This window comes from Lichenostomus cassidix, chromosome 2 (genome assembly GCF_008360975.1).
Source record: "Lichenostomus cassidix isolate B80296 chromosome 2, HeHo_3.0, whole genome shotgun sequence".
NCBI classification, from domain to species: domain Eukaryota; kingdom Metazoa; phylum Chordata; class Aves; order Passeriformes; family Meliphagidae; genus Lichenostomus; species Lichenostomus cassidix.
This window is the reverse complement of record NC_139482.1, coordinates 76,277,466-76,301,287: the sequence shown is the minus strand read 5'-3', so window position 1 is coordinate 76,301,287 and position 23,822 is coordinate 76,277,466. Positions and strand designations below refer to the sequence as shown.

The following is a 23,822-nucleotide window of genomic DNA, read 5'->3' as shown; positions in this document are numbered from 1 at the left end:
CTGTAAGTTACTTTCCATCAGAAGTGTAGATTTTGGACAAACTGGTTAAATATAGTATACGAGTCTGGTTTAGTTCATCAGTGCTTTTTTCCTTAAAATGATATAATTTGAAACAGACCTTTGTCTCAGAAATTGCCACATGATATATTGAAAATAACCACAACTTCTACACTCTATAAATTTAGAAACGGAAATTTACAGAGTCATTTAGAGGAAAGGAACTGGTATAACTCAAATATGCATTTTCATCAAAATAAATGTGGGTCACAAAATCTGGTACTACTCTTCTGAAAATTCATTTTAGTCATAAATAGGAATATGAAAAATTATTAGAATTGAGAATGTCCTGCTTAGACTTTTTCAAATGAATTTCTTTAGTTTTTTACTTTGAAACCAAATGTATCATGCTTATGCATGTGTATGTAAGAAGTACAGGATTTTTTAAAATAACCTTCCATTTAAATTTGTAACAGACCAAATGTTACATAGCAGAACATATGTCATCTATACTATCCTCACTAGTACTAGCCACTTGCATTTTTAAATAATTTAAACAGAAATTCCTCTGAATTTTTTACTTCCTTTCCATTATTTTCCTCTTTTTTTTTTTTTATTTTGCTTCAAAGAGTATGATACTGAATCAATGCTTGTAGATAGTTAATAAAGATTTGTGAATGACTAATAAAGACTAATCATTTGATCTCTCTCACAGCAAATTCCTCTCTTCTGACAACTTAGTACATTAAATTGGGCAGGTTTTAATTTCAAAGCCTTGTATGCAAAGTTTAGAATAATAAAACTTGTTTTAAAGTTTTGATGGGCTGAAGGCAGGAAGTAAGGGAAGATTTAATTCCCTATCTTTCCTGGGTCGCATATGCATTTATACATCCTGAAATCATATAATTAGTATGAGGTTTGTGACTATGGTGAGGACCCTAATGCTCTGTCCTTGTCACTAGCAGCTCCACCAACTGTTCTGGCAGTACAGCACTAACATCATACATAATCTCAAGTTTCACTAATGGTCCCAAAATGTGAAAGGAGAAATTGCCTTTTTCACTAAGAAAATATTAAATGCTCCAGCAGTTTCTTTTAAAGTAGGAATTGCCCCTGAGCATTTTCTGCATGGTTGGCAGGCATTCCTATACATCCCACAAGAAGACAGGAAGTTAATCTCAAGAAAGATATTTCCCTGACTAAAACAGTTACCAAAAAAAAAAAAAAAAAAACCCTGAAAAAGAAAGCTGTCACAGCTTTTTTAAATTTAAACACAGCCCTAATTTTGCCTCATATTTGTTAGGCAGCACTGTGACCCTGTTAACTGAGTACTTTTCAGCTATGCCTTCAGTATTTATTCATCTTTAGTAGGAAAGGAAAGCAAGAAAATTTAAAAAGCAAGATGTAGACGTCATTACAGGTACACCCCATCCTATTTCTGGTATTAAGTGAAGAATTTTTACAGAATTTTGACTGCTGTGTCAAAACCCAAATACAAAATATGTAAGGGTGAATCTCTTGGATGAGAGTTAAGAAGAACACACAGCTCTGGACCTCTGCCCTCACAAACAGTCTTACCTATTTTCCATCTTAAAATTATGAAACTTGTTTTTTTCCCACATGGAAGTTTCTCTCAGACACAAATTTTCTTCTAACTTCTCTTCTAGGCTTACTCACCTCTGAAGGACACCAGTTTTAGTAGGGTTTTTAATTTTTTTTCTTCTTTCTTTTTTTTTTCTCTTTTATATGTGTGTGTGTAACAGTTGCTACAGTTTTGGAAAGCACATTTTCTAATTTGAATTTATCTTTCTTCACCATGTATGATGAGAAACATCCTTACTTTGCAATTAAGACTTTAATACCACCTTTTGAAATTGCAACGTGTTTATTTTTTGTACAGAATACGTGACATTGATTAATCTGTAACTGACTAACAAACCTTGGGCATTTTTCTCCAGTGACATTTCTAAATTAATGAGACCAGAATTACTGTAGAACCATGGCATATCTTCATTTGAATAGGACCAATAAGGATCAAGTCCTACTCCCTGCTACTCACAGGACTGACTACAACTAAACAATATTTCTTATAAGTGGTTTTACTGCATAATGATATTAAATTTGATTATGCTCTTCTTGCTCTCGCCCATAGCGACATAAACTTCTTTTTCTGTTCTGACAGTTCATCACAACTTTCTGCAATCAAGAAATTTCTTCTTGATGGTCCTGCATTTATCCTCAAAGCATCAGATAAAACTGAGAAAAAAGAACACTGAGATGAAAGATTGATATATCTACCATTGTGGATAGCTCCTCCTCTTTCCTTTTACCCAACACCTTTGGATTTGAGAAAGCCCTGAAAATAACTTTATATTGGCAAGTTTTACTTCCCTCTCTACTCAGTCTCTCTGCATTCCTGTTACTGAATTGCAGTCAATACCTTTTTTTTTTTTTACCAAGTTTTCTTAAAGATACCTCTAGGCTCTGCAGCATCTGACAATGTGTTATGTTGTCTTTTTTAGCATTCTGTGAAGAACCATTTAACTTACATAAAAGAAAAGCTACAACACAAGGATCGACTGTAACTGAGACTGTAAAAATCAAGACTTTTTTATTCAAGTGCAGGTTAATACTAAGAAAATGTCTGCCACAGCCAGATGCATAGCTATGCATTCACCCAAGCATTTAACTAGGTACTTACCTACCAGTCTGGTACACTTGAAAGAATTTATCTTATAACTTAGACAAAATAAGAATTCATTCAGATTCTGTAACCACTGCAGAATTTTAGTAATCTTTATTTTACAGCCTACTCCTGCATGATGTCTGAAGGGAACTGCCCCAAAATGAAACAGGGTCCATTTTAATACTTTGAGCTGAAATGTTTTCTATCTAGCATGGAAAACAAAAAGAAAACAAGCACATAACTCCACTTTAATGGAAAGCTATTTTGTCATGCACAAGTATTTTTTGATTGGAAAATTTCATTCTGTTATTGGAACATGAGTGTGGTCTCTAGAGATTTAATGAAGGGTCAATAGGTCACATTACATACCCCATATTATAGTTTCTTACATATCTGTCTTGCCATGATCATAGCCATGATTTATGTAATTTTAAATATCAATTTAGCAGCTCACTAAATGTGGGGGTTTACAATTTACTGAGGGATTTGAACTGTTGCACATGGTAATTTCATTATTATTATTTTTACTTTTGTAATAAAAGCACTGTTTTTATCACTGTTTTTTTCTAGGGTATGAATTTAGCTTATTTTATTGTAACTTAATATTCTGAACATATTATATAGATTAAAACACATTTCAAATTCTCATACTATTCTATCTTGAAAGAGAAAGAAAAACAACTTTTCCACTTTAAGACAGATACTGAACAAGTCAGCAGATACTTTTTTTTCTTAAAATTTCAAAATTAACTTCAAATTTAGAACGCCCAATAGACTTTGACTTGGATTTGTGATTTAAGTCAAATGATGACAGTAAACAGAAATCTTCAGTATAAAGCTTATGGTCATAATCCACATGCTGAATACTTCTATAATAAAGACGATTTTAGTCTAGGCCTTTGAGTCAGATCTGCTTTATATTACTAACATTTTGCTCCTTTACAGGGACATCCCTAGATACTTCATGGATGAAAGTCATAGCACTATAGAAATGACAGTTAGTGGTCAAATTTCTTCTCTGGTCATTATTATAATACTGAAGGATAGTATATCCTTTCTTAAAGAAAATTAGCATTGAAATTAAATACATTAATCCAACGTTAATCCAAGGACAACTGCTAAAAATAAAAATTACTGAAAAATATTTTATTTTAAAAGGAAAATAGTAAATTTTTAAAGAAATAGGTTAGAATAGCACTCATTTTGTATTAAAATAAGGGGAGGGGATTAACCAGAATGATTGTATTACAATGAATACCCCGAGGAGAAAAAAATCTATTTAAATTACTAGTAGTAAATTTAGCCTTCTCTAAAATCTCTGTGAGCTACAGACGGAAATTAAAAAATTAAAAAAGTCTTACGCTGATGCCTCCTAAATTTAGAAATCTAAATAAAGCTTCATTAACTGAGTGGAAAATACACCAATTTATGTGGCAATTGCATGGATACTAAATGTAATCACAGCTCCTCCCCATGATTTTGTAGTGCAAATCACAATCAAATTGATAAAGAAATTGCTTCTGTGACACCTCCCAGAAAGAAGACAATAAACTCTAATCTGCAGTATGCAAGGGTTGTAATCAAAGGGATATCTCCTCTAGAAATAGTCATCCAAAAATTTATAAATGGTTTACTTTTAATCCACACAGAAAGCAGTTGAATAGAGTTGGTCTTACAGTGATCCCTGTAGAGCCCTGACAGAGTCTCTTCCTTTCATGACAATTCTGTCTTGATCATATTTTTTTTTACTTCCCAGGTAGCCACTATTTTATATGTGCTTTGTTGCTACTGCTAATTGCTATCTATTTAACTAAAATTCCATGTGGCATGGCAATTAGCTCTTTCAATATAGCCTGCCATTTCATAAAACAAAGAAGTCAGGTTTGTTTAGCATGGGTTATTTTCCAGAAAAACACATGGAAAGGCATTATTGCTATTCCTTTTTTTTTTTTTTTTAATTATTATTGCTTAAATTCTTTCTCAGGTCCTCTATTTCTCTTTTTTACTCTCTGCCAAAATTATTTTGCTTGGCCTTTCAGAAAACTGACAAACATTTATGTTCTGTAAACTTGCTTATCTGCTTATTTCAGGGAGAATCTACTACCCTTACTAGATTTGAGGCTGGACAACAATCATAGTTCTCCACTAATGTAATTCTGTTCCTAAAAGGGTCAACATTTCAGGGTGAAGAAGACCAGCAATTCTGCCTTTTTTTTTTTTTTTGTGATGTGTAGATTCTGAAAACACTTCAAAAAAGGGTTAATTCCTCAGAAACTATTTATCAATATATTAAGTCCTGAAAATGAGCAAGTAGTTTTTGAAGTACAAATTGCAATAAGTTACAATGATTTTTCAGACATAAAAGTAGAGATAAGCATTCTTTCAAGCAAATCTCCTAAAAAGGGCTAAATGGGCAGATTCTCCATCTTGAACAATACAGTGCTCAAACTCTGATGTGTTCTGTTAATGCAGTAGACATGCATATCAGATAAAACCTGCAGAAGTATGATGCTACTGCTCTGTTGAAAATGTATTTTTTGAGAATTCAATTAAAAATATATTTAAAAAGCAAAAAAGCATCTGTACCCCAAGGGAGTGGAACAGAATAATTGTTTGGTCAAAGATGGTAATAAGGGACTGCAGGTTGTATAATAAAATAAAATATTAGGCCAAGATAGCTATGAAACATACCTAGACACAGATATAAGGGACTAACATATATTTAAATGCCATTTAGATATTGAGGACTTCTCAACAACAGTTTACTTGTCAGGTATGCAAGCAGAGGAACCAAGCAAATGATGTCACTGTGGAGGCAAGGGCAAAGAATGCTGGAAGAGATGAAATTACTCACTAAGTGCAATTTCTTCAGCTATAAAGTTCTTACAGGTGTATTTAATCCTTGGTGAGGAGGAAAAACCTAATGACACGTGACAAACAAAACAATTAAGTAAAAAGGGGATGCATTCAGTAACCTCTGAACATAGCAGATGGGAATTAAGTACATGAGTCTTCTCAAAGGAAATCACATTTGACAAGAGAGAGCTTAAAAATATCTGGAAACTACTTATATTCACAAGCTTGGAAATATTGCTCTCTTTAAATAGAATAGACTGCTAGTATTGAAAATTTCTTCTTGCAATGTCACATACCTTCTGGCCCACACAAAAATGTATTTAATCTATAGCTTGAATGAAAATGATGAAAGAAGAGACAGTTGAAGGTTAAAGCTGCTAATATTTCAGTCATAATCCAAAGCTCCTTATTATTTCCTTCATAAGAAAAGAAAATAAGGATGAAGCCACAGACTTTACTTCATATTTCCCATCTACTATTGGTAAATTAGGCATTTATGCAAATTAAACTTTTTTCGTTAGTAAGTACATAATAATGTGTCTAAATAATTGGAGATAATTAACACAGTTGTCCAACATGATGAATATTATAATAGTTTCTTTTCAAAGTAGATCATCTTGATAAGAGGTCAAGAAGAGAGACAATGACTATAAGCACAAATTCCCCCTTTTCAAATAGGTTCAAAGTGGTGTCCAACTAACCAAAAAAAAAAAATTCAACATACAGACTTGAAAAGATTCCACATCTGGACAAAATTTCATGTGCTGAATAATTTAATAACAACTGACTGACAAGGTCAAGACATACAATTCAGATTATCTTTTAGTAAGAAAACTTGCTTAGCCAACAGACCAAGCATTTGCACAGTGGTTTTGTTCTTGTCTCCCTGTGACCCTTACTCCCTACGCACCCCCAAGAATTCTACTGAACTGTGATGCTTCACTGACCCCTGCATGACATGTCAAGGATGTTACAATGGTATAGCATAATATATAATTTCTATAAGTCACTTAGAGTGCAATCTTACTGAGCACTTCAGTACACTTATTTGCAAAGTGTGAATGAAATACAGTGAGACTGGTGTCAATATGGAAATGTGAACCATTTTCTCCATGTATCCCAGGTACCTGGATTATAAGGAAACCAATTCTGCTTGATGTTATGACAGTGGTCATGCCAGTTAATATCTGTTTAAAGATAAACTATTAAATTCAAGAACCTGCAGAATACGATCAACAAAAATAAAAGTCTTAATTCTGGAAAGTTCTTCAGTGTTAGATTTAAAGTATCAGTGTGCATATATATATATACACATATATATATAAACATTTATATATGATATAACAACTACTTTAAAAATATGAGTAATTGGTTTTGTTATAGGTCCTTGAAAGAAAAATTCTAGAAGCAAAATATTATCATATTTTCTGGAAAAGTAAAATTAATGAACAAAAAATTTATAAATCCTTTGAAACCTCAGTACTTACACAAAAATCCTAATCTGTTCACACAATAAAAAATATTAGTTCCAACTCTGCATAAGAGAAAAAATTTCTAAGAACTGTACTCTGGACAAACAGAAGGCTGACTAAGGAACCATGGCAGATAACAAACAGATATTTTCAGAACACTGAAAATGTGTCTGTGGTAGCTTTAGGTGAACCACAATTTTCAAAATTTACTGATGCACACAAAAATGATGGTGGCATATAAATAAAATGTAAAGGAATCTTATTAGAAAGAAGCTGATACATGATTCACAAATGTTGTTTTCTTTCTTAGACTCAACATCCACAAAATCTTTGTGTATTAGGTGACATAAGAGGTAGCTGCTGACTTCTGTTGAGATTCAATCAGGAATTATTGATCTGAAAGTCAGGTATCGATCTAGTCAGAGAAAAGATAAATCTCTACCTGGAAGTACAATAAATCTTACATTTGGCTGAAAACAGAAGTCTTTGTTATTCATTTGTTACAGTACACTGCTATCAAGAAAATGATTACTGGGTTACTAAATTACTGGTGTAGCTTGTTGAAAAGAGGCACTCTCTCACTACAATAAATTTAAAAACTTAACAATAAGGTCACACAAAACATAAAATATGACACAACTCAATTTTATACAGCTGTTTCTCTTTCTAATTTGAATGAATACATTATTCAACAAAATGCTCGGCTTCTGCTCTACATATTAGCATTGAACACCTCTTGACCAGAAAAAAAGCATTGTCTGCATTTGAAATTATTCTGAATTTAGACAAATCACAAATATGAAAATACTAGCCCTGACTCTTACAAACTCTTACTGGCACAAGACTTTCTTAGGAATAACTCTGCATACATTTTGTTATTTGTCCTGGAAAAGTTGTAACTTTGTCACCCACAGTGAGGGAAGTTATACAACTTTATTAATCAAATCACAAGTACCATAATTTCAAGAAACATATATTACAAACTTCCATGCTGGTTTCTGTAAGAAAAAAAGGAAAGGGAAAACAAAAGTCATCTTTCCTTTACCATTCTCATTTAAAATTACTCAAAAATACAACAGTCTTTGTTTTGTACCTTCAAGTTTCAATTTTCCCTATGAGAAAATAACAAAACCTACCAACTTAAGACTCAACTTCCTTGATCTATCATCAATAAGCTTAATAAAAAATGTGCAAGAAAACAGATCAATAGCAGTGCCAGAGAGATTTTTCCCCCTTCTCTGGCATTTTATCTTGTGAAAATTCTTGCTATCTGAGGACCTGGAATGACTTAAAAAAGTGGACCTCAATATCCTCGGTCCATTGTTTCTAAAGCACATAAAATTTTCTGAAATTATTTTTAATTTCTCCATTTCATATAAAAAATTCACAGTAGGATAATACAGACAAAAGATAATAAGCCCACCTTGATTTACAGTTTGGTACAAAGTGACAATTATTGTTCTAAGTGCATGTTCTAAATAATGACACGAAGGTTCATTGAAACTTATTCAAATGTACTTGTAAACCAATCATTAGAAAATAAACTTTCAATAACAACAAGCAAAGCTATCTTTCTTAACATGGCTAACCTTAAATTATACTGTTACTGTAATTTTTGAACATAAATACAAATAAAAAAGTAACTGATTCCCCACTCTACTGGAGGAGTAAGAATGTTTTTGAAAGTTCATAAGGAAGAAAGCTTTTTATTAACGTTTCAGTCACTCACTTTGTTTAAATACCATCAGTCTAAATTGGTATTCTTGACCTAATTGTTCTTGAACACCACATCACAGGCTATACAAAATTTATAATTATAAGGGCAGAATGAAACAAGGATTCAGAGCAGCATATACGTTTTCATTCTGAACTCTTTTCAGCATTCTTCTTAAATTGAATGAAACACAGAAACTTTTTTACCCAGTGTTTTCTTTATATATGTCTGTAGAGGAAGTCTGTGCTCTAAATTTAATCTACTATAACACACATTTCTCTGAAAGTGTTGCTCCTTTGTCTAGATCGCTAGAATGACCTGAAGTAATATGAAACAGCATACCTGAAGAAAATTACATGTAACTACATATCTGACACGTAATTTAAAAAAATTGTCTCATGCACCAGGAGCCAACATGCAGAAATCCATGGTACCAGGATGAATAGGGAGTCCCAAACAGGGTGGACAGGAGTTTTTCTAGTGTAGATATTGCAACTATTATCACCTGCCATCTTTGGAACTGTAAAATATTTTTCTAGTCCACCCTCCGTAAGACTTATACTGTATAAAACCAGATACTCCATATCAAGGTAATGAAGTTATGCTGATTGACACCAGTAAAGAATCTTATCTGTTATTTTTAGGCAAAAAGCTTCTTAGTACGATTAGGACTAAGTTGTCAATCTAGTAATCTAGTTGATGAGTTTTTCGCTCAGCAGGTGTTACTGGTGACGGGAGCTCATATCAGGGACGAGTGTCTTATATCAGCAAGGTTACTGTTACAGATCCTGAGAATCTGGATAATAATTACATTTTCTTTATACCACATCATTTACAAAATCACAGGCAAAGAGCAAAATATATATTTGAATCAATGTTTTGAGGTCAGAATACCTATTTGGGCCATTAGCCTCCTCCTAGGAAAAGGCAATGAAATTAAAATCTCTCTACCTCTACTTCTCAACCTACATTTTAGACTGTCCTGAGTCTTTTACCATCTTATCTTACTGGAGAAAGTTCTGCATAAAAGGGAAGCCCATTATCTGCTACAAGGCCACAGTGATGCTCCAATGTACAACATGTAATAATTACAGAGAGAAGCTTTGTGAGTGCTATATTTCTACAAGTGAAACTCTCATGAAATTTAGAACTGCTTCTTATCAGACAAGATTTAAGTAAATCAGAAGTGTGAGTGTGAAATAAAGTTCTGACTTCCTAAAACTCAGCTATTGTAAACTAAATCAAATATTGAAAATTAAATAGATCTAAGTCAAGAGACAACTACAAAGAACTCTGTATTTCCTGGATCTAGGACATTTATTTGCAAAAATTAGTTGTGGTAACTCTCAGGAAAGTGAAAATTAAAATGAAGCATGAGTATTTTAAGGAATTTCATATTTACACAAATGCTGTGGCTATTTTTCTGCTGTAATTGAGTAGTTCTGCTGGTTCTGTAAGAAAGCTTCTGAAATATAATTGTCCATGAAGTGGCAATGGTGCACAGTAGCTGCTTTAGTATCAGTAGAGGTTGCCCATTTGTGTCAAAAATAGTTTCTTAGTTTTGATTAGACACTCTTACACTTGTAATATTCTATTTTAGCGATGAACATTTTCCTGTGTATGGGAAAATCTGCAGCTTGGTTCAGAGGCTATACTGTCCTAACCAATTCTTTTAAATACTTTCAAAGACGTAACAAAAAGTTGCTTTCTTCTTGTCAGGAGATAGAAAAGTATCCCATAAAATTATATTTTGACATGCATAAAACTTTCACATGGTGATCCCAAACAGTAACACAGATTCACTTATGGTTTTTTATGAAATGTGTTACAGAATTCCTTTACAGAAAGATTGGAGAACAAACTTTTACGACCCTTTTTAAAAGATTTCATTTATCAAAGGAAAATGTCACACATATCCTCAGAATCTTAAGATAATTTAATGGCCTATACATGCATAGTTTTCAAAAGAGAGAACTACACTGCTCTGCTTGTAACAAATTCTCTTTTTTAAGAGGAAGATAATAGAGGTTTCTAAAAGTTGTCTCAAAGCATTAAATTTTCTATTTTTGTTCTAATTCTGAAAAAAAAAATTATGCCTTAGCAAAATAATTTTCTTTACACAATAGCAATACAATACTGATAAAAGGTGAAATTTTCAACTGTAAATGTCTTAAAATGGTCATTTAAAAACACGACCTGCAATTAAGTGTGTTTACTTGTCTGAGAAACCAGTCCTAACCCTGGACAATGAAATCTGAAATCATAGTCTTCACCCTTAGATTCTTGTATCTATGAAACTGATTTGCAGAAGAATAAAAAGGATTCAGTCTTTCTGAGTAAAGCAGTGGACAGTGATTAGATTAGGGAGAAAGAGGGATTTGATAATTTATTTTGTCCTGGATTATATTACTTCTACTAACTACTGAAAACTTGTGACTGCATAAGAAATATCAACCAAATAGCAGAATCTTTAGGACCAAAGCCTAAACAGATCAGTGCTGGCCTATCATTTGTCAGTCAGTTCAGCTTCCCCATCAGTGCCAGGTGAGAATCATAAACAGGAACTCCCAAGTCCTGGGAACCGAATGAATGTCCATGACAAACCCAGTGCTTCACAGACTATTTGTGCACACACTTCTCACTCAGAGCTCTCTCTAATTTTTATGTGCAATATATATCATGATGCACAGCAAATATTTAGGGATGATTAGAAAGCAGCCCAAACCAGCTGGCTCCATAACAGCCCCTTTGACCCATAGCTATAGTCCCTTCATATTTTCAAGTTCTAGAAAGGTGCTGCTCAGAGTATGACTGCTGCATAATGTATGCATGTGATTCATACATAGATTATCATTATATTTTGATTTCAGGAAAAATGCTGTACTTTAGCGTCCAGAGACACACTATGTCTTCCCTTGCAATATCTACGGTTGTGGCTCTGTGCATTTTACAAGTTCTCACTATTTATTTGAGCTTTACAAATCCAGCACATAGGAAACCTTTTCTGAAGGCATCCCAATTCCACATAAGTGTTTTTAGAGACATTTCTGAAAGCTATTTCCAGCAAAGGACTGAAGCCATCTGTATATGACAGTCCTGCATAAACACCATAAATTCTCATAAATCTGTCAAAATGGAATTTTTTATTTTCTTTTTTTAAGACTATTGTTATTATAAAGGCATATAAAAAGACTGGCTTGTCAGCATCTTGGATTTATGAATTAAATTCACATTCTATAATGGTGCAAAGGACATCTTGGTAATTATATATCTGTTTACTGAATTTAGTGAACACTATATTCAAAGGGACATATTGAGCAAACTGTGAGAAAACATATGAAGAACTTAACTTTCTCTCATATTTCAAAAATTGTTTAATTTTTTTTTAACTGCCAGCCCTGTAATTATGACATCTGAAAGCAGCACAATTTTTTTTTTGTATTGGCATTATTAAGGCTACACTTTCTCTGGAGTGCCTATGGTCTCTTTTTAATGATGCAAAATGGAAAACAAACAAATACATCAATATAATGTACATATATTTTAATGAGCAATACAAACTAAATGATGCTGTCTGATGTTTTAAAAGTGCTTATGAAAATGCCCACGAATTTCCACCAACTTTCAAGGTCCTTCAGTTTTACACTGAACAATCCTAGAGTATGACTTGAGATCACCTAGTTCAGGAACACACCACATTTGAAGAAATCCTCTGAAGTATTCTTAACACTTTAGTATAGATTTTTTCACATAAGAACTCTTATTACGAATATTTGAATACTGGACATCAACAACTGTGAGTATTTCTGCATTGTTAAAAGGACCACTTTTCCTTCTTGTTTGTTTTCTTCTGTGGTTACTTATCTTAGTTTGCAGCATGGTGATGTTCCCACTTCTCTGTTTATGGACAATAAAATGAGTTTAATACAATAAGCTTTCACGATCAAAAATAATATTGGCTATAGCATAGAAATGCAAGAGCTATCAGTAACTTATCCAAAAAGGACTCAAATAAAAAAGGAAGAGGGAAAGAAAATACAAGAAGCATATTCCATGCTCCTGTCATGCTGTATATGCAAATGTGTCTATGTGTGTATGTTCAGTTCTTTCCTCTCTCCTTTTGAACATATATCATGTGAAAATCTAGCCTCCAATGTTCAAATTTACATAAACTAGAATCTTACACTGTAAACAATGGTGCAAAACTATACCAAGAACTTAAAACCAAAAAAAAGGTATGTTCTGTGTAACCTGTCCAACACTTTATTCTGACAGGATTTCACAATTCTGTGCATTTTCCCAATCCACAGCAAATCTAACTAGCTGATACTTCCAGTAAGGTGCTCCCTATATCCCAGTTTGGATTTACCACTGAGGTACTAAACAGATGATAAGTACTACACAACCAGTGTCATGCATCCAGGGAGCAAAGAGATCTTCCACTGTAAGTTAAGTCTTTAGATGCACCATGGTTTGGTGCATCCTGAAAGTAAAGATCTTACTGACAATGCACAGAGCAACTGCGGTTTGTATAAATAGGTGTCTAATACAGAGGAATATATATTTCTGGAAGTACCAGAGGGAAAAATGAGAATCCTTCCTCCACTGAATGAGCTCTGTGTTTACTGTCTCCTACCATTTCTGTGTTTTGCCATTCAGCCCATTCATTCAAAGATAGCTCAGGAGCAAGGATCTTCATTCCAGGCTAGGCTAATTTTGCGTCTTGAGACGAGATGAGAGATATCCCATTACTCCCTTCAATAGCTCTTGTTAGTTCTTTTTCTTATGTAACAGACTTAAAAAAAAATTAATAGTTTGAATTTCACATTTTTTAATGAAATGGTTACATTTTTCTAGAAAAAAAATAAAACCAAAATTAGTTTCACTTTTGCTCTGAGATGAGAAATGAGCATTTCACCATGAAAATCACTCTGGCAGCAATGAAAATATTATAGTCTCTAACAAACCCTCTCAAACACATTTACCAGCTTGAATTAATCTTTAATTCCTACATTAATAGAATCTACAAGGATATCAGTTTAAAACACTAGATCTTGATGTTGCAAATGCATCTCCCCAAGTATAAAGCAAAAGAATCACAGAGAAACAGGACTTCCTGTCATAACGAAGGATCAATTGTGCTCGAAGTACTATTGATGCATGTTGAGCTTTAAGAAAATTAGCATTTCTTAACAGGCAATGCATTCCAGTGCTTTAAAAATCTCATTATAATTTTTCCTAATGACTAGCCTTAACCTGTCTATTTACAGTACAAGTTCATTGTTTCTTGTTTTACTTCCATTGAAACTGAAATTCAGTGAGATACAAATGGGCTAAAGTACACATCACTGACTATAAATATATTTTTGGGGTTTGTTTGTTCAACTATTTATTTTCATTTTAACAATGATTCAGAAAGTTTTTTCTGAGCAGAGTCCAAGAACAAGATAAATACCTTACTAAAATATCTATGTACAATTACACTATTGTAGGATATTATTACCCTCTTTTTAAAAAATTACTTAATTAGAAGAAAAGCTACTTTTACATCTTATTTTACAGTACACTATTTATAAACATATTTCAGCCTTTTCACGGTGGTGTTAACTGACAAGAGTTTACTGCACCATCACTACAGTGTCACATACATCTTTTGGGCAACATTGAAATAATTTTCCAGACCATTAGGTGCATTCCGCACTTAAAAGACTGAGATTCTGATAGTAATGCAGAAATAATTCAAAGAAGTACACACAGCTGCAAGCCCATCAAATGGCAAAACATCGGAAGGAAAATGGGTTTTCAGTCATCACTTTTAATCCTCTACTTCAAAGCAATGTTTGTGTTTGGTGTATATATTTCCTGATCAGCTGGCATAATATTGCCTGACAACAATAGAGTTGTTGCAAAGCCTAAAGAATGGAACCAAATTCTGGTTAAATAAACTCACTGCAGAAGGAATTATGAAGGGAAGTGATGGTGGAGTCATCACATTTTTCAAGTCTAAATGATATGTTTTCTCTGGTTTTGTGGTAAATTGTCAGACTTGCTATGGAATTGTTTTAAGTCAGTGAAGACTGATGAGGCTTCTTGAGAAAAACATGAGCTGGGCCCCTCGCTGATCTCACAGCAGGCTTGGACCAGTCCTGATGTTGGAACAATGTCTGGGGTGAAGGGGAGTCCTCACAGCCTCTCAGAGAGGCGTAGAAAGCATCCACATCTGTACCAAACACCACCCTCACTCCTCCTCGCTGGGAATAACAGGACTTGTAAATCTCATCCTGCAAGGTGATCAGAATGCTCACAAAGGCTGTCTGGAGAAGGTCAGACAGCCTTTACTGCTGCCTCAGCAGGTAGAGGAGGAGAGAGGAGCAGTGTGTTTATTTTATCTTTGTATGAACTCTAAATTTTGACTGAAAGTAAATAACCAAGTAACCAAGGCCCTCCTTAAGTCCTGTTTACATATTAACTTTTGCATCCCTATGAATGCAAATAAAAAGGAAACATGCCTTGCAGGTATGACCACAGTCACCAGACCCCCACCTATAACATGTGATTGTTCCATTCCTTTGGGAAGAGTCCAAAATTATCATATAAACGAGAGGGCTTGGGGTAAAAAGACATAAGGGGAAAAATAACACCTCTGCTGGCTCAGGATGAGTTGATAGACTGTCTCTCCCCCTCTTCTAAAGGGACCACTTTAGGTGAGCTTTGTCCTTCCAACTGCATTGGAACAGTTGGACATAGGAATATCTGTTATATTTATATACATACATATATATTTATAGTGCTAATAGATCTGGTACTATATTTTCTGACTCCACATACAATATTCTGCAGTTAGTGCATTTATCAACAAAAATCCCCAACCTGTTGTTCTATTGCTTCAATAAATTGCACTATTTGTGAACCTGGATTCTGTAAATTCTCATTGAACTTGGACAGACTTATGGGTAGCAGACTGGCAAACTGCACTATTTGTGAATAAGTGATTTCAGAAGTTTTTATTGTATCAAACCATACCCATAGTGACAAACCTGCAGTATTTGTGACTCTGTGCTTGTGAAAGCTCTCACTGAACTCCAGGAGATTTACAGCGCCGAAATGGCTATAATCAGAAACTAAGCCCAGCTGCACATAGTCCCTCTGATCCCTGAGGATGAGCTGAAATGCAAAAGGTTTTATTCTCTTCTGTATTTCTGCACCCTTAATGCAAGTGGTATAAACCATATGGCTATTTTACATGTATAAATTAATAAGGAACTCAACTAGAAATGACAATCATTTTTTTATGTGTAATTATGGCTGTGTGCCATTATCTTCATTAATCTCTGCAGTGATTTATAACATGAAGAGGAAGTGAAATGTCTTGACATGTACACTTATGAGGAAACAAAGCAGCAGCACTCAACTTTGTGTATGTCCAAAATGATGAGTAGCAAGAAATCCCCACAGGCATAACTCCTCTGAAGCTTTCTCAGAGAGAACACCTACTTAAGCTACTTTAACACTAGGGGAATTACAGATTCCTCCACATTTCTGAAAACTTCATAATTCATGTGCAAAACATTTTGCAAGAGATATCATAGCAGTTGAAACTCTGAAAATCTTAGGCAGTAACCTTAATTTATAACTTCCAAAACAACTCCTTAAAAGTTGAAAAACTTTTTAAAAGAGTTTTTAATGACTGCAGCCTTTACTCCCTTGTTTCATAATATGGTTTTGTTGCCTGGTGGAAAAGGACCTGTGGGTGAGGGTTGACAGTGGCTGAACACGAGCCAGAGTGTGGCCAGGTGGCCAAGAAGGCCAATGGCATCCTGGACTCTATCAGCAATAGTGTGGCCAGCAGGACCAGGGCAGGAATTGTCCTCCTGTACTCAGCACTGGTGAGGCTACACCTCAAATCCTGTGCTCAGTTTTGGGTACATCACTGCAAGGACATTGAGGTGCTGGAGCGTGTCCAGAGAAGGGCAATGGAGCTGGTGAAGGGTCTGGAGAGCGAGTCATGTGAAGAGTGGCCGAGGGAAGTGGGGTTGTTGAGTCTGGAAAAAATGAACCTCAGAGGAGATTTTATTACTCTCTACAACAACCTGAAAGGAGGTTGTTGCTTAAACCATACTTGCAAAATACAAATGGAGCTGTCTTCTGTTCAATTTAATTATTTTCTACTCAGTTTGCTCCCAGATTTGGAGGAGTTTCAATCTTCCTTTCTCTTAAAACCTTTATATTAGTTCTCTACTATGGACATATGTTTGCATTATGTCATTAGCTAGATATGTCAAAAGTTGTGAAAATACTAGTTATCCATTCTTCATTTACTGATGACTGTTCCTCTGTGGATATTGAAGAAACATGGGAAAAAAAGTGTCTGGCTAAGACTCTTCATGTTCTGTCTGATATATGTTGAGTTTATTTTAAAAATATTTTTCAGTGTCTCTAGAAGTTTGAAACAGCAAAATATTTCCCCATTCACAGTCAGGATGAAAGTAAAACAGCTTCATGACTCTTAATGAGAAAAAGAAAAAAAAGATGAAAGATGACTAATATTGAAGCTGTTCATTTTAAGTGGGGTTTTTTTTAGTTGAATTCCCATTTATGAACATAAAATATTTCAAAGACCTTAAAAGAAAATCCAAACAAAAATAACTTCTTCACAGAAAGAGTGATTGGGCATTGGAATGGACTACCCAGGGAAGTGGTGGAGTCACCAGCCCTGGAGGTGTTTAAGAAAAGACTGGATATGGCACCATGGTCTAGGTCACAGGCTGGACCTGATGGACTCACAAGATCTTCACAGTAAGAGTGACTGGGCATTGGAATGGACTGCCCAAGGAGGTGGTGGAGTCATTGCCCCTGGAGGTGTTTAAAAAAAGACTGGATGTGACACTCAGTGACACGGTTTAGTTGATAAGGTGGTTTTAGGTCAAAGGTTGGACTCGATCATCTCAAAAGCTTTTTCAAACCTAGTTAATTCTATGATTCTGTGACACTGTAACTGTATGAAGTGTTTTAATTTATGTTATCCAGGCTTTAAAAAAAAAAAAAAAAGTATCTTCTAATATAATCATTGTCAGCTGTGATGGAAAACTGTATGTATCCAAAAGCTTGAAGGGGATTTTTTTATATCACAAAATTCTTATTTCTATAGCTTGATGACTTTGTGTGAAAAATGCATGCATGTCTGCAACTAAAATGCTTGAGTATTGCAATTTCCTGCCAGAGGTGACTGTTGGAAGCTGTACAGGTTTTTTATAGCTAGTACAGAATATAGCATGCTGCCTTGAAAAACTGTTCAATCATCATGCCTGTCTTTCAGGCTGACTGCCTAGAATGTGGTAGAATAACTTTATATTGTTAAAGTTATTTTTTGTTAAAAGCCTTTGATAGCATAGCCCCTAGCAATCTGTCATACTTCCTTCTTGAGTCATGTCCTGAGAAGTAACTCTGCTTATGTAAACTTGCTCTTTACAGATCATAGCTAAATCTCCTACTGTGTAGAAACAGGTGATTTTATCTGTGCTGACACATTGGCTTAGATTTGTCACTCCTATCATTTCCACTTCCACTCACCCTTCCCCATCTTATAATTTTCATTAGCAACCACAGTATTTTTTAACAAGCCATCTCTGACAATGAAGTCTCCTAATTGCCAGTTTTGCTTAGCTTTTAAATGGTTTAGTAAAACAGTAGAATCATCAAAACATTTGGATTGGAAAGGATTTCTAGAAATCATACAGTCCAACCTCTTTGCAATGAGCAGGGAGATTTTAAAACAGACCAGGTTGTTCAGAGCCCTGTCCAAACTGACCTTGAATGTTTCCAGAGGTGAGCACTGACCACTTCTCTGGGCAACCTTTTCCAGTTTTGTACCAGCGTCATTGTACAAAATTTCTTCCTTATATCCAGCTGGTATCTACCCTCTTTCAATTTAAAATCATTGCCACCTGTTGTATTACAAGTGTCTCTGCTAATAAGTTTCTCGTCCTCTTTCTTATCTGCCTCCTTTAAGTACTGGAAGGCTGCTATAAGACCGTCTCAGAGCCTTCTCTTCCCCAGGCTAAATAGCCCTTTCTCAGCCTTTCCTCATAGGAGAGCTGCTCCAGCCCTCTGATCATCTTGATGGCCTCCCTCTGGACTTGTTCTAAGAGGCCCATATCCTTCCTGTGCTGGGAATGCCAGAGCTGGATGCAGTACAGCAGCTGGAATCTCACCAGAGCAGAGCAGAGCAGAGCAGAGCAGAGCAGAGCAGAGCAGAGCAGAGCAGCACCGTCACCTCCCTTCCCTTGCTGGACAAGGATGGGATTGGCTTTCTGGGCTGCGAGGGCACATTGCCAGCTCACATTCAGGTTTTTATCCACCAGCACCCCCAGCTAGGGATAAGTTGTCAGTACAAAATATTTTTCTTGTTAGAGCTGAGATATAATAGAAGTTGCATTGGAACATGAAATATTGAAGAAATATAAATTTATAAGCAGAACCTAGTTTTGCAATTACTGTCTCTGATAACAAATACACTTCAAACCCAGAGGTCCAAGACACAGTTAAAACCAAGGCTTGTGCAATACCCTTCAAAGTGACTCTATCAGGAATAAATTCAGCAAAAGTGCACAGACTTACAGCTATGTCAGTCTGGAAAGAATAAAACAAAAAGAAAATTCAAGGTCTACATATGCTTAGTGCTTACTGCAGAACTGGTCATGAAGTGTTTTACAAATGCAAAAAAAGAATCCCTTCTCTGATCAACTTAAATACAGTTTGTGGAAATTAAACCATGCACAGGTTTCAAGTGGGAGGGAACAGACTTGCAAAGCCATTTTATCTTGTTTATTCCGTTATGTAAGTCTAATTTCAGCAACATTTGGCATTATTTTAAATTTCCTTGGTGATATATATGTACTTAGTCAAAACTGTCAAGATTTTTTTTTCTTTTTCTGTTATTGGCAACTCTGCCATGTTATTTATTAGAATCTGGAGGAATGCTAACAAGGAAATAAATGTGTTGTTCTCCACTCCACCCCACCCCACCCCTCCCCACACACACAAACTACCCACCACCTATGAGAACTACATCTGCAGAATATCTTTTCTTTTTCATTCATTATAGGGGCAGTGATGAAGAAACCATAGGTATTGGATAACTGTCAAAACACACAGCAAGAGAAGATGATCTCTTAAACCAGCAAGATCAGGTCACAGAACTCTGCTCTGTACAGTGTTGTTATTGTATGTTTGTCAGAGAAAAGGAGAAGTGAAAAGGGACTGATAAAGGACTGATGAATTTACTCATTCTCCACTAGGCCACAAGGTGCCGGAACTGAGTTTTTGAATACGAAAAATTTGGTATTTGTCTACAGAATAAATAACATCTTAACAGCTATTGGATCTTATATGAGAATCATTTGGATAAAATGCGATATCAGCTACTGGTTGCTAAACAATGCTGACACTAATGATGCTCAGAAAAGAAACTAGTTTTCATTTTCTAATATTTTAGTTATAGTTCCCAGCTAAACCTTGGCACTGAAGATCATTTTTATTCACTCTTTTCCTTCTCTCTCATCTATACTCTGCTTTTCTTCCTAAGCCACTAATTCCTTTACTCCAAAATCCAGTAAGTTAACCAAAGGCAGACGCTGGCAGATACATTCATCATACTAATTATGTGTTGCATGCTATGTTTCTCCCATTAAGTACCTCCCACATATTTGATGAAAACCTTTCAAATCAAGAAGAAGAAAAATGAAAACAAGTCTCAAAGCCAAGCTGTGTGATTGAGAAAATCACTTATCCTAGTGTCACTGAACTACAAAATCAATTAATGTCTTCTATCATCTTCAGAAAGTGCTATCTAATAGGCAGCCTGCAACAAATTACACTAGATTTCAATGCAAGTAATTTCTTCCATTTAGGATTAGCATGTAGGTAAATTGACCCTTTCTCTACATGTTCACAGCATAAGGAAACAGGTCACTTTCCATCTGAAAACATTTCAAAAAGGTTTTAAATGGCATGCTAGGACAAACCAAGGCGTAATTGAAATTCTGGTTCAGGAACTCACAAAGGAATATTTAACCAAGGTCTAATTTCTATGTAAAGTAACTTTCCCTAGATGTATTATTGCTTCATATAATTTAAACAGTGGAATTGACCTTGCCTCTAAATGGATTTAAAGAAAAAGTGAACCCACAGAGTGTCTTTTCAAGTAAACAAATCCGTACAGCTATTGCATTATCAAATTCAGTATCTTTGGGTTTTTTCTGCTTTGGTTTCACAGATATGAGCAATCATCTTAGCATCAAGTAGATGTCTGATTCCTTTTTCACACAATTTTGCCAAAATTCACCTGACAGGGTATCTAAGCTTCACACTGTAAATTTCATTCTATGGATAAAGCCTTGTCCATTTCCTCTATTAGTTTGGAGAAATAGTTGGTTTTAGAGTAAGCAGAAGCAGATTCGTATTATGTCTCAAAAAAAAACCTGTCTAGATGTCGCTGTTGAGCCGCTAGCAGAGTAAAGAACCCAGTTCTCAGTGGCAAGAAGGAAAAAGACCTTTATTGTTTTGATTTCATCATATATATAGAGTTTTCAAAGGTCACCCAGATTGGTCAGTCAGAAACCTCCCCCTAGGCCTGATTGGCCAGGCCTGCACCGTCCAGATCTTGGGACACTGTTTTTAATAACATCCAAACTTTATCTTTATTTATAAAACACAAAAGGAATTCTCATGGGAAAGACCTGTGCTAGCCACATCTAAAAAGCAGGAAAAGAACTATACTGGACTCTCACAGGAGGCTTGTGTTAGATGATTAGCTCCAACTTTTGATCATTACTGTACTTCTATTTAACTTTCAATTTTGTCAGAAGATTTTGGTTCTTGTTTTTGAATAGAACTGAAGCAGATAATTTTTAGCTGTAACTCCTCACAACAAATATACAGACCATCTTAAAGAATAACTGGTTTCATTTACCATTTAAGTTTACTGTATTATCTAAGATAGCACTTGTTAACTTGACTGAACACCTAGAGTTTAAAACTGGTAATTTTCAGTAGGAGATCCTTGACTGAAAGCTACATGAACCAAATATAGCTTTGCTGATGCATATAAAATGTTGTAAAGCCGCTTTAGATAAACTTTCCTGGGGTATTAAATGATCTAAGACACTGATTTCTCATTTACACTGTGAAGAAAATATTCTGTTGTGCAGAAGAGGAAATGTTTGAGCACTGACTTCTTTGTATTCCTTTCTTCCAAACAGGGTCTACACCTTTACTTCTTGCCAGAAGCCATTTTCTTGCAGTCAGTTCTATACAATAACACTTCTGAGATTGTCATTGACAGGTTTCATGAGTGATGTTCTTCAGTCTTCACTCTCTCTTTAATAAACAGAAAGAAATACCACTGCTCCAATCCTTATCTTGCTAGGCAGGGCAAGAGATAGAATTTGGATAAATTTCTTACCCTGGGTCCTCAAATGCCACACTTGAGGATATCTTTAATACATGATCCACTCACATTGTATGTGTTTAAATTCATTGTTGAATAAGGAAGTAAACCAGTTCACCTTTGACTGACTATTTGTAAAAGGACTGCTACTTCACTTGGATTATCTCAACTATGAACAATATAACTGTTTCTAATATAATAAATATCCTGATACAGCTCAAAAATACATCCAAATAGCTACAAATTTAGCAGACAGAAAAACACAGAAAAGCCAGCAGATTTCAGAAGCCTTTATATAATCATTTTGAATATGTTATTTGTGCATTTGGTAGAGTTTCCCCTTGTGAAGACAGCACATTACTATCAGAGTAATGGAATATCAGCTGAGCCAAAACAACTTAAAAATTCTGACATTAGATAGTTTTGAAAAATGTCATGGGAAAAAAAAAAGAAGACAGTTTCCAAAGGAAGTATAAGCGTACCATTTTTGGCTTACTTCAAAAATAAGCAATGGTTTATGGAGATCTGTAATTCCCCCTTCATTCTGCTTTCTTCTGTCCCAGAGGCCCCAAATCACTGTGACCGCCCTTCTAGATAAAAGAGCTTTGACACAACTTCAGGTGTCTGCCAGAAAAGGATGCTTCTGAATGACACAGAGTATTCCCAAGATCCAAGGATAGATTTGATTTTTCTGCAGTAGTGAATATTTATATATTCAAAGGGGGTTTGCTGCAGTGGAACAAGGAGAGAAATACTGCTAGGCCTGTTTTTTTTTGTAGGATTTTTATGTTCTGTCAAAAATGATGTTCACTAATCTGAATGAATTGGTAAAACAAGCAAAGCATTTCAATTTATACACAAGCTCTGTTCATTCACTTTAGTCCAAATCATTCCTGCATGAAAATCCTGTAATTATATTCCATTCTATTTAGAGCCATTGTATCTATTCTTTACATACACACACATATATATATATATATACACACAAGTCTCAACATAATTCTTTTCCTTCCTTTTGATACTTTTAAGATGTACCCCCTATAAACCTTTACATAAGTATGGAAGTGTGAAATGGTAACTGTGAAAAAACTATAACAGGATTAAAAGTCTTACATCTTTGTGTTTTCTATGTGAACATCTGCACGTATGCAAAAACAAGGGTTGTGTGATTGAAATCTATGAAGTGGATGCCACCCACATCAACAGTTGGCAGTAAATTTATTCTTAGTACAAATAGCTTGCAAGTCACATTCTTGTCGGGCTGTTTCCTGGGTAGAGAAACACTGTACAGTGCTGATCTTGTTTACAGAGCCCTAATGCCCCACAATTTGTTGTTTGTTGTTTATTTTTGTTGTTGTTGTTGTTTCCATTTATTTATTTTCCTTTCATTTTCTGAGCTATGATAAGATATGAACTGACACAGTAAGAATTTTATCTTAATAAAACACTTTCCCAGTCAGAGGAGGCTCAATCTTTTTGAGAACTGGCTACTTGACACATTCATGGCCGGGAATGAATTCTTTACACACAGGGATGTACACTTGAAAAATTGGGCAATAAATCTGAATGCTCTCCCTCAATGTAAAGGAGGAACAATTCAGTATTGAAACACTGAGTTTTTTACTTTTGTGTTGCTATTATTGGCAAATA

General features: G+C 34.9%; 1 protein-coding gene across 4 annotated transcripts in view; it reads right to left on the bottom strand.

Moving 5' to 3' along the window:
* Positions 1-23,822, bottom strand: part of CDH18 (cadherin 18) — a 501,292-nt gene that overhangs the window by 61,631 nt on the left and 415,839 nt on the right. The gene's annotated exons all lie outside the window — the stretch shown is intronic.